The sequence below is a fragment of the Dendropsophus ebraccatus genome, chromosome 11, assembly GCF_027789765.1.
Source record: "Dendropsophus ebraccatus isolate aDenEbr1 chromosome 11, aDenEbr1.pat, whole genome shotgun sequence".
NCBI classification, from domain to species: Eukaryota; Metazoa; Chordata; class Amphibia; order Anura; family Hylidae; genus Dendropsophus; species Dendropsophus ebraccatus.
Genome location: NC_091464.1, coordinates 59717690 through 59731808, shown reverse-complemented (window position 1 = coordinate 59731808; position 14119 = coordinate 59717690). Strand labels below are relative to the sequence as shown.

The 14119-nt window shown below is 43.6% G+C and overlaps 1 long non-coding RNA gene across 1 annotated transcript; it reads left to right on the top strand.

The window, feature by feature from the left end:
• The first annotated feature begins 82 nt into the window (after nucleotides 1-82).
• Nucleotides 83-9945, top strand: LOC138767563 (uncharacterized). The gene is made up of 2 exons (XR_011358814.1): nucleotides 83-153; nucleotides 8295-9945. It is a non-coding gene; the product is annotated as an uncharacterized lncRNA (long non-coding RNA).
• The last annotated feature ends 4174 nt before the right edge of the window (nucleotides 9946-14119 follow it).

Genomic DNA, 14119 nt, shown 5'->3' with positions numbered 1-14119 from the left:
TGAATCTAAGGTAGAAGAAATCACTATTAGGAATGATATATATATATATATATATATAGCAAGTGTATTCATGCCCACATTCTCTGACAGGAAAAGAACCAATACCCGAGACACAATCAAGGAAGAACCCCCACCACAACCCAACAGAACATGGTAAGTGTTATTGCTGTATTTAGGGAGTATCTTGTATTTACTCCATTAGGTTTTAATGTTTTGAGACTAAAGATCCATTCATGTGTATAGTGTATCTGCATTGATTTAACCCCTTCCAGACCAGGCTAATTTTCTTTTCTGCGTTTTCGTTTTTTCCTCCTTGTCCTTAATAGGCCATAGCACTTGCATTTTTACACCTACAGACCCACATGAGCCCTTATTTTTTGCATCACTAATTGTACTTTACAATGACAGGCTGAATTTTTGCATTAAATATGCTGCGAAATCAGAAAAAAATTATATGCGTGGTGAAATAAAAAAAATAATATATCTTTTTCTTTGGGGGGGGCTTCGTTTTTACGCTGTGTCTCCTATGGAAAAACTGACATGTTATGTATGTTCCTCAAGTCATTACGATTACAATGATATGTATAACTTTTATTGTATCTGATGGCCTGTAAAAAATTCAAACCATTGTTAACAAATGTATGTTCCTTAAAATCGCTCCATTCCCAGGCTTATAGCGCTTTTATCCTTAGGTCTATGGGGCTGTGTGAGGTGTCACTTTTTGCGCCATGATGTGTTCTTTCTATCGGTAGCTTGATTGCGCATATACGACTTTTTGATCGCTTTTTATTACAATTTTTCTGGACTTGATGCTACCAAAAATGCGCAATTTTGCACTTTGGGATTTTTTGGCGCTTACGCCGTTTACCGTACGAGATCGGGATTGTGATAAATTAATAGTTTAGGCAATTACGCATGCGGCAATACCAAACATGTTTATTTATTTATTTTTATTTATAAAATGGGAAAAGGGGGGTGATTTTGACTTTTATTAGGGGAGGGGGCTTTTTATTAATAATGACACTTTATTTTTTACTTTTTCACTTATACTAGAAGCCCCCCTGGGGGACTTCTAGTATAAGTGCACTGATCTCTCAATCAGATCTATGCTGCATAGATATGCAGCATAGATCGATGAGATCGGCACTCGTTTGCTTCCGGCTGCTGCAGCCGGAAGTAACCGAATGCCGAGCTGGGATCAGCGCCATCTTGGCGGAGACCCCGGCCGGCATCAGTCACGGAGATCGCTCCTCCGTGACAACGTCACGGGGGAGCAATCTCCCCACTAGACACCAGGGAAGAGCTGCTCTGAAGTCTTCAGATGCAGCTGTCAACTTTGACAGCTGCATCTGAAGACTTAATTAGCGGACACAGGTAATAGCCGCGGCCCCAGGCTACATGCGGCACCCGGGACCACGGCGGTTCAGAGCAGGGTCGCCGCGCGGCCCCGCTCCGAACACCCCCACCCGCGCTAGGACGTACAGTTACGTCCTAGTGCGGGAAAGGGTTAATCTTGTTTTGGCATTGTATGTAGTTTCATAGAGAAAGTTGCAAGGATACTATAAGGCATATACCACAAATACAGAGTTACAGGTCAAGTACCGTTTGATAAGATTTACTCATATCCGGATGCACAAAGTTGGTGTCTTTATGCATGAACCTGCAATTAAAGGAATTATGCAGCAAAAACCTTTTTCTTTCAAATTAACTGGTGTCAGAAAGTTATATAGATTTTTAATTTACTTGTATTTAAAAATCTCAAGTCTTCCAGTACTTATCAGCTGCTGTATGTCCTGTATGTCCCTCTCTTCAGCGCGCAGCACCCGGCTGTTTTGTACAGCCAGGAACCGCACGCATTAGCTGCCGCGGCCGATCTCGGTGTCCGGCGAACTAGCTAATTAGATGCAGCTGTCAAAGCTGACAGCTGCATCTAAATATAGTTGCAGCCCCTTCGCTGGTGTCTAGTGGGGATCCCTTCCCCCCCCCGCAATGCGATCGCGGAGGTGCAATCCCTTCTGCTTACCCGTCACGGCTCGGCAATAGCAGCCCTAAGCAATCTAACACTGATCTTATTGATCTCAGTGTATTGTAAGTACACTGCAGTGATCTCTATGAGAGATCACTGCACTAATAATAAAAGTCCCCCAGGGGGACTAAAAGTTAAAGTTAAAAAAACTACTAAAAGGTTTTTTCATCAATAAGAAATCCCCTCCCCTAATAAAAGTCTGAATCACCCTCCTTTTCATATTTATAAATGAAAATAAATAAATAAACATACATATTTGATATCACCGCGTGCATAATTGCCCAAAATATTAAATTATCACATTCCCAATCTCGGGCGGCAGACGGAGTAAGTGCAAAAAACTGCTTAAGTGCAAAATTAATGATTTTTGGGCACATCAAATCCCAAAAAATTGTAATAAAAAGCTGTCCAAAAGTCCCATATATGCAGGTATCAAGGTACCAATAGAAAGAACACATCATGGCGCAAAAAATGACACCTCACACAGCCCCATAGACCAAAAAATAAAAGTGCTATAAGGATGGGAGTAGAGCAATCTTTCTTAAAGATTTTAATTTTTTAAAAGCCATCAAATAAAACAAAAGTTGTACAAGTTACATATCGTTGTAATAGTACCGATTTAAAGGACAACTCCCGTGCTAAGAAAAAAAAACAAAAACAATCAGAAACATAGTTTTTTTACTTATCATCCCTCCTGATCTGTTACTGTTTGAATTTCCCACCGTCTGCATACCCCCTGATTTCCATTCTTGGTCTTCATTTCTTCCTTACTTCCTGGTTTCAGCTTCCCATGATGCACTTTGGCTGCTGTGACGTTGCAAGTGCCTGCCCCTCCATTCACTTCAACTCCCATCATACACTAAACATGACCCCCCCCTCTCTCTCTCTCTCTCTTCAATCAGGCTGCTATATAATCTCACAGGTTGTCAGCCCCTGCACTGAAGCTGCACACACATACTTTCACTTCGCAGGATGGCCGTCCCTAATTAGGTCAGGGCAGCAGGAGAGAGATAAGACGGGGTCTGTGCAGCTCATCTACCGGGAGTCAGTCACGGAGGGAAGATAAACAAGTGACACCTTCACTCACTGAGTCCACTCGGCAGCAGGAGGGGGGTCCTGTAGCTGGCAATGTGCTGGGAGTCAGTCAAGGAGGGAAGATAAGCAAGTGACATGACTCGGAGCTGAGCAAGCAGAGTCACCTGACAAGGCAGGGGAGGCTGGTGTAACAGGAGCTAGAGCAGCCTTCGTGCTGATGACTCATCATCACAAGAATGAGCTGAGATAAGAGCCTGGTGACAACAGTAATTAGGTCTGTGTGAGTTCCCTGCACTTACTGGTGGGGGGTTGAGGGGGGAAAAGATAGGGAAGGGGCAGATAGGTGATTGAAGCACATTACATAGTTATATAACTTTGTAATGTGCTTTAATTACTGGGAAAAAGTTTTTCATAGGCGTTGTCCTTTAAGGAACATAAATAACATGTTAGTTTAACGATGGGGCGGACAGTGTCAACACAACCCCCCCCCCCCCAATAAAAAAAGAAAATGCCTTTTTTTCAATTTCACTGCACAAACAATTTTTTTTTCTGGTTGTGCAGCATATTTTATGGAAAAATTAAGTCAGTCAATGCAAACTACAATTAGTGTCACAAATAATAAGGGCTCATATGGGTCTGTAGGTGAAATAATGCAAGCGCTATGGGGTTTTTTAAACACAAGGAGAAAATGAGAGAGCAAAAAAAGGCTCCGTCCTTAAAGGGTTAAAAGCTCTCCAGGCAAAAGTATGATCCCACAGTACGTGAGCCTAGGAAGGTAGAGCCTATATTAGACACATTGGTTACTTCAGAACTAAACGATGGATCCCTTAGATTCTTGGCTTTTCTATATGACATCAGCAGAGGACTTTGGAATTCCTCTGTCTGAGGGGGACTATTTTTAATGACCAGCCAATGCTTCTTAAAAATTTAGGGCTCACAGAGCAATGTGTGGAGACAAATGGAATTCTCTCTTTGTCTCTGTGGGACTAAAAGGTCATAACGGGTTATAGTACGGACATCATCAGTCTGATTCTGACACACCAGAGAGTTAACGTATCCTCTTTTTAGAAAGTTATTAGATGTCTTACCTAACACATCATCCAATATGGCATCATCATCTAGAATACGTTTGACTCTGAGAAACTGGCTTTTTGGTGAGCTATATTTCTGTCACAGTTGCCCGTATCCCTGGCTACACCTGCAGCCCCAACCACGGGAGCACTCGTGCCTCCACTTTTCCTCTGTGTGTCCTTGGCAAACCATCCCTTTCTCATGCGTCCATGCTCCCTGCTCTTCTTCCTCGGGCCGGCGCATGTGTCCCCACCTCCTAGGATGTGCATTCGACAGCTCTGTTAGATTTAAAGCAGTGCACTCCTATACTAATGGGGGACTGGTATACTGATATATATATATATATATATATATATATATATATATATATATATATATATATATATATATATGCCTTTTCCAGTGTTTCCTGTGTCACAGAATGGCTGGATGATCTTCACTTCTGATGAATTGGGATGCGGCAGACTCTGGTGAAGACCAGTTGCCCCTTAGACGTTGCTCCTTGGTGCGGCTTACACCATCTGTTGTGGAGGGTAAGCCAATCCACTATCCTAAACCGTAACAGTAATATCCGGCCATGGATCCCTCCAAGGTGCCTGACGTCTCTGATGTCTCCCAGGTGTTCACACAGCAGATCGCTCAACAGCTCCTAATGCAGCTGCAACTACCACCCCCATCTTCTCCTCCATGGAGACTCCATTCGACTCAACACTCTCAGGTGGCTTTTGTCCCAAGTCCTCTCTCCGGCAGGGCCTTGGCCTGGGCCACTCCTCTCTGGGACTGTGATGATCCCATTACTGCTAACCTCCAGGCCTTCCTGTCTGAATTCTAATCGGTCTTTGAAGAAACTGCATGGGCCTTATCCTCAAAGACATGAATTTGCATTAAGAGAACTCCTCAATGGGGGATAATGCAGTCCAGTTTTGTATTGTGGCCATAGAACTTGATTGTAATAATACTGTGCTAGTTGCCACCTTCAATAAGGGCCTTGCCAGCCGGGTGAAGGATGTTCTATACAGCTGTGATCTTCCTTCATCCCTGTTGGACTTGATTCATCTAGCTACTTGTATTGATGTCCATTTTTCATAGAGAGAGGAGGAGCTCCACCAGGAATGCAAAACGGTTTGTCTAAGCCATTCATTTCACCCTGCTCCCAAGTTTTAGTGGCTCCTTCTCCACAACCACAGCCTCGCACTGTGGAACCCATGCAGATGGACAAGGATTTGACTGAAAGGTCCAGACGTCGAGAGTAGAATCTATGCCTGTATTGGGCCAGCCCGGAGCACTTCGGCTTGAACTGTCCTCTACGTCCACAGCATCTGAAAAACTTCTACACCTAGTGAATTTAGGAGAGACTTCTCTAGGTGTAAATAACTCCTCTCCATGCCTGACTTTGCTAATCCAGTTTGCTGATTACTCTTGAATTTCATTTAAAACCTGTGAAATGGACTTAAAATGTCATCTTCTTCAATCACTGGGGAACCACTGAGCATGTCTATACAGTTCTCTACGGCAAAGGTCATATTTTACATTATGTCTCATTCTTCCGCCACTATTCTCCTGGGTCTATTAAGGTTGCAACATCATGCTGGACTGAAATTTGGAAAAGGTAATTCATTGGGGCCCTGTCTGCCATTCACGCTGCTTTGAGGCTCCGTGCCCAACCAGTTTTTCTCAGATCTCCTCTAAGCCTTTGCCAGCTTTATCTGCTATGTAAAAGGACTTCGCTGATGTCTTTTCAGAAAAGGGCAGGGCAAAACCCTTCCGCCTCATTGACTTAATGATTGTCCTATTGACCTTCTGCCTGGTACCAGCCCTCCACGTGGAAGGGTGTACCCACTTGCCAAAAAATGAAAAACAAGCTATGTCGGCCTATAGTAAGGAGAATTTACAAAAAGCCTTTATTCGAAAATCCTCTTTTCCTGCTGGTAATGGTTCTTCTTGGTGCAAACAAACATGGCTTCCTCTGGCCATGCATCAACTATAGGGGCCTTCACAGGATAACTTTAAAGAATCAATACCCCTTGATCACGGAACTGTTCAATCTTCTACAGGGTGTCAAGCTTGACCTGCTTGATCAGTTTCAGAAAAACATCAAGGCCGATGTGCTGTCCTGAGCTTCTGTTGTCCTCAGACAGAATTCTACACCTCGTCACATTGCACCAATGGAGCACTTAATTTCTGTGGACTCTGTGGGTCTCCGACATATGCCATCGGAGAAAACCTACATTCTACCGGCACTCAGGAGACAGATTCTGAAATGGGGGCAGAGCTTCCCCATAGATAGATAGATAGATAGATAGATGATATATAATAGATATATAATAGATAGATAGATAGTAGATATATAATAGATAGATAGATCGATCTATGACTGATACTCTGCAGTAATCATAAACCCTTATCTTTGTAATGCCATCCTTCTGCGACATCTATTGACTTCCTCTGTCCCCTCATGTTCCCTTCCTGCTGCTATTCTCATCTGCCTGACTGCAATCATTTTAGGAAGAACAGAACAATGGCGGTCTATGCCAAACATATATAAAAATAATTCCTTCCATCCATCCTCCACACCAATATAAACAGCTGCAGCTTCCAAATCCTATAAGATGGATCTTCACTGCAGAATCGGCGAAATATTCAGTGTCTTCCGGTTATAATATCATAGTGCTAGAGTGACTGTTTTGTTTTAGAATGTGTCATCTATTATAGTGGAGAGGTTTGCATTGTCTGTAGTGTGGCTGTCACTCCTACCCGATTGCTTTTTGTAATGCACAATGTTAAGCAGATAGTAGGGGCATGGCTATAGGTATAATACATACAATGGGGGAAATTTATCAAACCTTGTGCAGAAGAGCAGTGGAGCAGTTACCATAGCAACCAATCCAAAATGCAAATCCAAAAAGTTGTATAGATAGATAGATAGATAGATAGATAGATAGACAGATAGTCGATAGATAAATAAACACAGGGCCGATTCTTGGTTTTTCTGTTCACCCCCGCCCACACCTATCACTACAGAAGTGTATATACCACACATATATTAGTACCAGCCGTAGACTCAGAGGTGGTGTCATAGAGAGATCCACTAATAGTGCCAGCCTCAGAGACCCAATAACACTGTTAGCCTCAGAGACCCAATAGCGGATTATAATAGGTACGTTTTGGGCAGTAGCCATGATTTGCAAACAATCGCTGCTTTTTTACCTCGATTTTGCACATATCAGGGCATTATGACATTATCTATCCTGTACTATGAACAGTGCGCTAGTGCTGCCAAAGTTACAATGAGGTGTGTGTGGGGGGGGTCCAGGCTTGGTAAACAGCCCGGGTCCTAAGGTAAAGTTAATCCGCCCCTGGAAAGACACCATTTTCCCCATACACCGCTCCCTATGGCGCGCCCATATACTGCTCCTTATGGTCCCCTCTTTTACTGCTCCTATTATACCCCCACCCCACATATGCTGCCACATATGATGCTCCCTACATAGTGACCCCAGATACTGCTCCCACTGGTCCACATATGTATATATATATAGTTCCTTGTATGGCCCCCTTTCTCACATATAATGTATGCTGTATACACATGTCTCCTGTATGCTGTATACACATGTCTCCTGTATACACATCTTGTGGGGTTCTGAATAAACTCACGGTTAAAGTACCTCCTGAAGACTCTGTGCAATGCTTCTTGAGTACCTGCTGCAGACCTTGTGCAGTGCTTCTGAGAGAGTAGTTCCCCAGCATAAACAGGGTAGTCCCTTCTGTCGCTTAACTGTGGCCTCACCACCTCTAGACACTAGCCTGACATGGCTAGGGAGATAAGACTTGTACGGAATCCAAGGCCCTCAGACCAGGCCTTAGAGTAAGCTTTAGCAGCAGCTCTGTCTCTGTGCGATACCTGACAGAGGTACACTACTTTACCCAGGTGGCATAAAGCTTAGTGAACACTACAGAGTAGCTAAGTGACTAAAAACAACCCTCCGTAGCCTTCAATATGGCTGACTGTAGTCAGTAAAGTAGGAAGAGCAGCTCTGGAGCACAACATTTTAACCTGACAAGTGTAATGCTGTACAGACTAAAAGAAAAGCAGTTTTATTTCCTTTATGGAGCAATAGATTATTTTTTTAAACCTTTTTTTTTATCTTTATTTTCCATGCAGGATCCTTCTCAGAAATGGACGGACAATCGACTGAAAACAATAAGACATGTCACACACGTGTGATGTACATTCAACAGAACAGACCTATATAACATACCGGATCAGTTTCCTGACATAGACCCCGCCATCAATATTAAAGGATGAAGTATAGCACGATGGACCAGACCAGGGGTCAGATATGGAGACAGGAATTTTCTGAGCTGTGCAAATCACATTGGACTCCAGATAAAGAAAAAATACACATTTATTGTGACTATAAACTAAAAATGACAATAATAACACCAACCTTTACCAGAAAAATCACAAAAACACCAACATCTAACAGATTTACAAAGTTTTTTTAAGTGAAAGGACCATCAGGTACTTTGGGTGTTGCATATGAATAGAACCGCGCCAGCACGGGGAAGCCGGTGCTGCGGTAATTTTTTTTGAACCGTGGCTCAGTTCCCGCATACAGTGCTGGTCTATTAGGCTGAAGCACTGGAGGCGGCCCGGCCCGCCCCCAGTGGGAGGAAATCCATGCCCCTCTATGACGGCTCCATTGATTACATGAATAATAATTACGAGGTGATTATATAAAATAGTGGTAATGGTTTTGTACATAAAGCATGTACAGGATGTTAGGGCTGCTCTCCCGGCTCCTCTCCTCCTGCGGACACGGGAGCCCACATGCCCAGCGCCGCTTCTTCGGCCCCTGCACATACAGTGGCCGGTGTGCGCATCCCGCCTCTTAAATCGTGCCTTCACTGACTTTCACAGATTTAAAGGGACAGTACGTCCCTAATTGGTTACAGCACCTAACACTCCCCTATAAATCCTTGCACCTCCCTGACCCCCTCTGTTGGAGCCTCTGCATGCTTCCTAGCGTGTCAACCCGGCTCTTCCTTGGTTCCTGCCGCCAATGCTCCTGCACAGTGATTGCAGCTCATGGTACCAGCCCTGCTTCCAGCCGTGAGTCCTGCCTGCTGCCTACATGTCACCAGCTGCACCTCGCCCGCCTCTGCTAGCAAGCCCAGCCCACCTTGCAATTGGCACCGGTGAAAACCAGTGGCCCCTTAGACTCCCTAGTGCAGCTTACGTCATTGCTAGCGGTGGTTCAGCGGATCCACAACTCCTGTCGTTACACAGGACACCCAGGGTCATTTTTCTTGTACCTCAAGGGATTGTGTACCATTCCTCAAGATCATATTAAGGTTTCACAGTACATTTAAAATGTCATTGTTCTAGGTGTCCAAGTGCTTAGAGCTTTGTTCTGTAATAGCAAGCATCAGTTTGCTACTCCCATAGAACCATGCTATGAATAAAGGTCGACCATTCCCCGGTCTATTAGTCCTTCCCCCCCAGACACCGCACCAGTCATTTTTGTGTAGCTTTAATATAATAATATAATCTTTATTACTGTAATAACATTTCGTTCCAGGGTATAACACCTCGTTCACATGCACTGGATTTTTATATGTATATTTTTCATCTAACAGTAAGAAACAAATTATGTTATTGATGTCGTTACCGCAATGTGATGACAAATATGTGTATTTATGTCTTCATAGATTCTATCTGCCGTCCCCTATCTGATGATTACTGAGTGTACCGCGTCTAATGAAAATGTCAGCCCTCAATATTAATGAGATAATAAAGCCAAAAGACTTTACTCCATGTGCTTTCTCTTCTTATTAACCTAAATAACCTGAAATATACATCTTACTAAGGGGGTGAACATCTGTTTGTGGTAATGGGATATTATGTACCAGGTAGGAAGAGAGTGTAGTGTCCCTGGTCTGGCACACTATTGTGGTAACCCAGGGGGCTGCAAGCATTGAATGTAGGAACTATAGGTGTTGTGGTACTGCTGCAACACTTGTCACGGGGCCTGAGTGGTAGCTTACTCCCCCTAGATTCCAACACACGACTCAAAGTGTTCCTAGTACCCTCCCCAATGGAAGCTCCAGCTTCCACATCCAGGAGTGGGATAAAGGATGAAAACCTGGAAGATGCTTAATTCTGCTCCTGAGTTTGGCCCAAAGTCAAACCGGTAAGGTAATACAGCAGGCCCACACCTACTGGGTCTTTACAGATTAATAGATATTGAAGTCATTAGCAGTGTGGTGCCCATGAAGAAGATGGGTGGGATGATCCAGGGCAGCTTAGAGTACCACAAAGTCTCTAATATAGGCAGGGAGACTTTATGGTTGGCCAACCTCATATAGCCCCTTATGGACCCATACAACCTTGTGTAACTGCGGGTCTGTACACGTATGTAAGTGTTAAAGCGGTACTCCAGCGTAGGGGCACTTTTGCACTAGGAACGGGGACGAGGTGATCTTTTCCCTCGGCCACCTCGTCCCCGGTCCCAGCGCAAAAGTGCCCCCATGCTGGAGTACCCCTTTAAGTGTTGGCAGAAGAGTCCTTGCACAGCCAATTCCTCCTTGGAGCAAGAACAGGATTGTAGAGACTGGACTAATGGTGCATTTACACAGGCAGATTTATCTGACCAATTTTGGAAGCCAAAGTCAGGAATGGACTTGAAAAGACAGGGAATCTCAGTCTTTCCTTTATGACCTGCACTCTGTTTATACTCTGTTCCTGGCTTTGGCTTAAAAAATCTGTCAGATAAATTTCTCTGTGTAAACGCACCATAAGCCTAAATCCTTTCCTCCTCACAGGGCATACTAACTAGTCTATCTAGAGCTTAAGAGTTTTCTGGCCAGGACCAGACTTTAACTAGACTAGATCTTACACATCCTACTCCTTCCCTGGTCTCACGAGGACTGACAAGAATTTTTAGACGGATTTATCTGACAGATTTTTGTTGCCAAAGCCAGGAACGGATTTGAAAAGAGGAGAATTCTCAGTCTTTCCTTTATGACCTGTTCTCTGTTATTAGTCTGTTCCTTGCTTTGGCTTTAAAAATCTGTCAGATAAATCTCTCTGTGTAAATTAGACTTGGTTGCAGTGATTAAATCTAACCTAGGAAATAGAGTTGAACCTAAAAGACTCCTCCTTCCAACAACTCTTCTAGCAGAAGCTGGGCTGAAGAAAGGTCATGTGACCAATGTTTCACATATCCTTTACAAACTTAGCTCACCAGTGGTGGCAGCAAAAAGCAAAGTATTAACCCTTGCACCACCTTAATATGCCCTTTGCACATCGTTAAGTATTAACCCTTGCCCGCCCTTAACAGTGTACACAAAAATGGCAATGACTATATACTACAGCAGCTGGGACGCAGATATTGGGAAACAGCATTATCACTGTTGCTTCTTCAGGATTATTTTTATGTTTTTTTGTTCTTTCTTAACCTCTGTGTTTCCATCCATGATTCACATTTAAGTGATCAGATTTACACGACCACTCCACATGTCTGTATCTCAGCACACCATTGACCTGCACAATAGATACTTGTCTGTCGCTGACAATTTCTTGTATTGACCGGGGTTTTTCATTTAATCAGATTGCTTTTTAATTATCGGGACGTCTTTGACCTCTTATTATCATTAGAGGATGGATGTTCTCTGATAGATATCAGGGGCAGGCTACCAATAATCTAACGTCTTCCTGATCACTATGATTCTAATTTCCTCATCTTCATGAAATGTGTGATATCTCGTTTAGACATACTGTATGTGTAAGACGATTACTCATTTTACAACGGCTTATTGAGTAATGTCAGACAGTTTCAGGTTAGCCGTTGTGTTGACTCCACTGATGACACAAATACAGTACAGTAAAATGTGTTTTATTGGGTACTGTCATTTTAATAGTAAAATTAAAATATAAAGTTCCCCTTTATTTTTTGTTAAGCTATATATGTGTGTGTGTGGACACTATTGGTTTTACAGATTTCTATATGGTTTAAGAGAAAGAGATTTTTCAGTATTTCAGAGACCACATAAAAATCACCCGGCTGCCACATCCTCCGCATGCCAAATGCAATATAACAAAAGGTCATCTTTCTGCAATGCTTGGAGAACACAGTGCTGCTCCTCGCCACGTTACCCATAGTCATCTGCCATGAAGCTGACGCTTGTCTCACTCTGATCAAACGTCAAACTTATGAAGTCAAGGAAATTAACCGGATGACACCAGGCAAAAGTGTCTAACATATCATAACTGCAAACACAAGATATTGTACTTTGGGAAGAGCTATTTTTTACCAAAAATAAAGGGGTTATCCAGGAATATAAAAGGCACAGCTACCTTCTTGCAAAAACAGCACCACTCCAGTCCTAAGGTCGTGTGTGGTGTGACATTTTAGCTCTATTCACTTTAATGGAACTGTACTGCAAAGCCCACAATCGAACTGAGAACAGGAATGGTACTGTTTCTGGAGGAAAGTGGACATGTTTTTATAAGCCTGGATAACCCCTTTAGGGGGAATGACTCTTTGCGATGTGGCCAGAAATAAAAGGTCCCTAATAGGAGGCACTAGCTGTTGTGGTGGGAGATTACAATGTAAAGGAGGGGGCGGCATATCTTTTCTGCAATGGGGTTTACCAGCATTGGTGTAGGAGACAGGTACCAGGATGAAAATTCTTTAGTCTTAAAGGATTCTACTAGGTCTCTGAGCCGTATGCCAGGCTTGTGCGGTGTTGTGGCAGCTCTGTGGATGTAGGGTCACGTAGTTACTTGTCACGGTAGCCTTGAGGGGCGTTGGAACCCTCTCCTGGAAAAGCAGACACTGCCCTTGAAGTTTGAGTAACCCAAAGGTAACCTGGTGTGTGGTTACAGGTGCAAAATGACAGACCAGAGTCTGATACCTTAAACACGATAATGTCCGAAGTTTGTTCGTAGTCCTAGTCCGTAGGGATAGCGTAACAGAGGAGAAGAGAAGATACTCGTACTCACGCATAGATCCCTCCGATCTGACCGCCGTATGCCCTTAGTGTCCTCCTAGGGTAGTACGAGGTCCCAGTTACTGATATAGTAGCCACTTTTGCCTGGGGTCATTTGGTAGATTTCCTTGACTTAATAAGTTTGACGTTTTATTAGAGTGAGTCAAGTGTCAGCTTCATGGCAGATGACCATGTGTAACATGGTGGGGAGCAGCACTGTGTTCTTCAAGCATCGCAGAAAGATGACCTTTTGTTATATTGCGTTTGGCGTGTGGAGCATGTGGCAGCCGGGTGATTTTTATGTGGTCTCTGAAATACTGAATGCAGTCAAAGACGCCTCCGGTAGTTCCCTGTTCGCGTCATAAAATGACTGCCCACATGCAGGAGTTTTTTAGTGTATGCTGCTGTGGTCCTGAAATGATAGTTACCCTTTAAATGGGTATTCTCATCTGGGGTAATTATGTCCTATCCACAGTGTGTACAGGATAGGGCACACCTAAGGGACTCCAGTGGTCAGACTCCTGCAATCCCAAGAAAGGGGACCTGAATGGAGCTACAGGTCACATGTGCATGCTGCTGCTCAATTCATTCTCTATGGAGTAAAGATAAGAGACAAATAGAGCTTTTGGGGTCCCTTTTTGAGAGCATGGGGCCCTCAGTGGACAGACCCTCTGCATTCTCTTAGTTATGCCCCGTGCATTTTGGCTCTCGATGGAAGTTCCGCCTTTAAGGGAGCCCACATACACTTGTTGCACAGAAGCCCTCTCCAGTCAGTTTCCATTAGGGGCAATTACATGGTAAATAGTAAATAAAAATTCTTTGCAGTATTTCACTGGTTTGTGCAGCTTCCTCGTCAGACTGATTTAAACACTTATTGACTCATGAGAAAGCGAGGGAGCCCTGATTAATTCAGGAGGAGCGGGAAGTGATGACCTCCGTCCATAACTCACAGCTCCTCGCTCTCTGATTCTGCTTAGCTCCACATGCAGAATA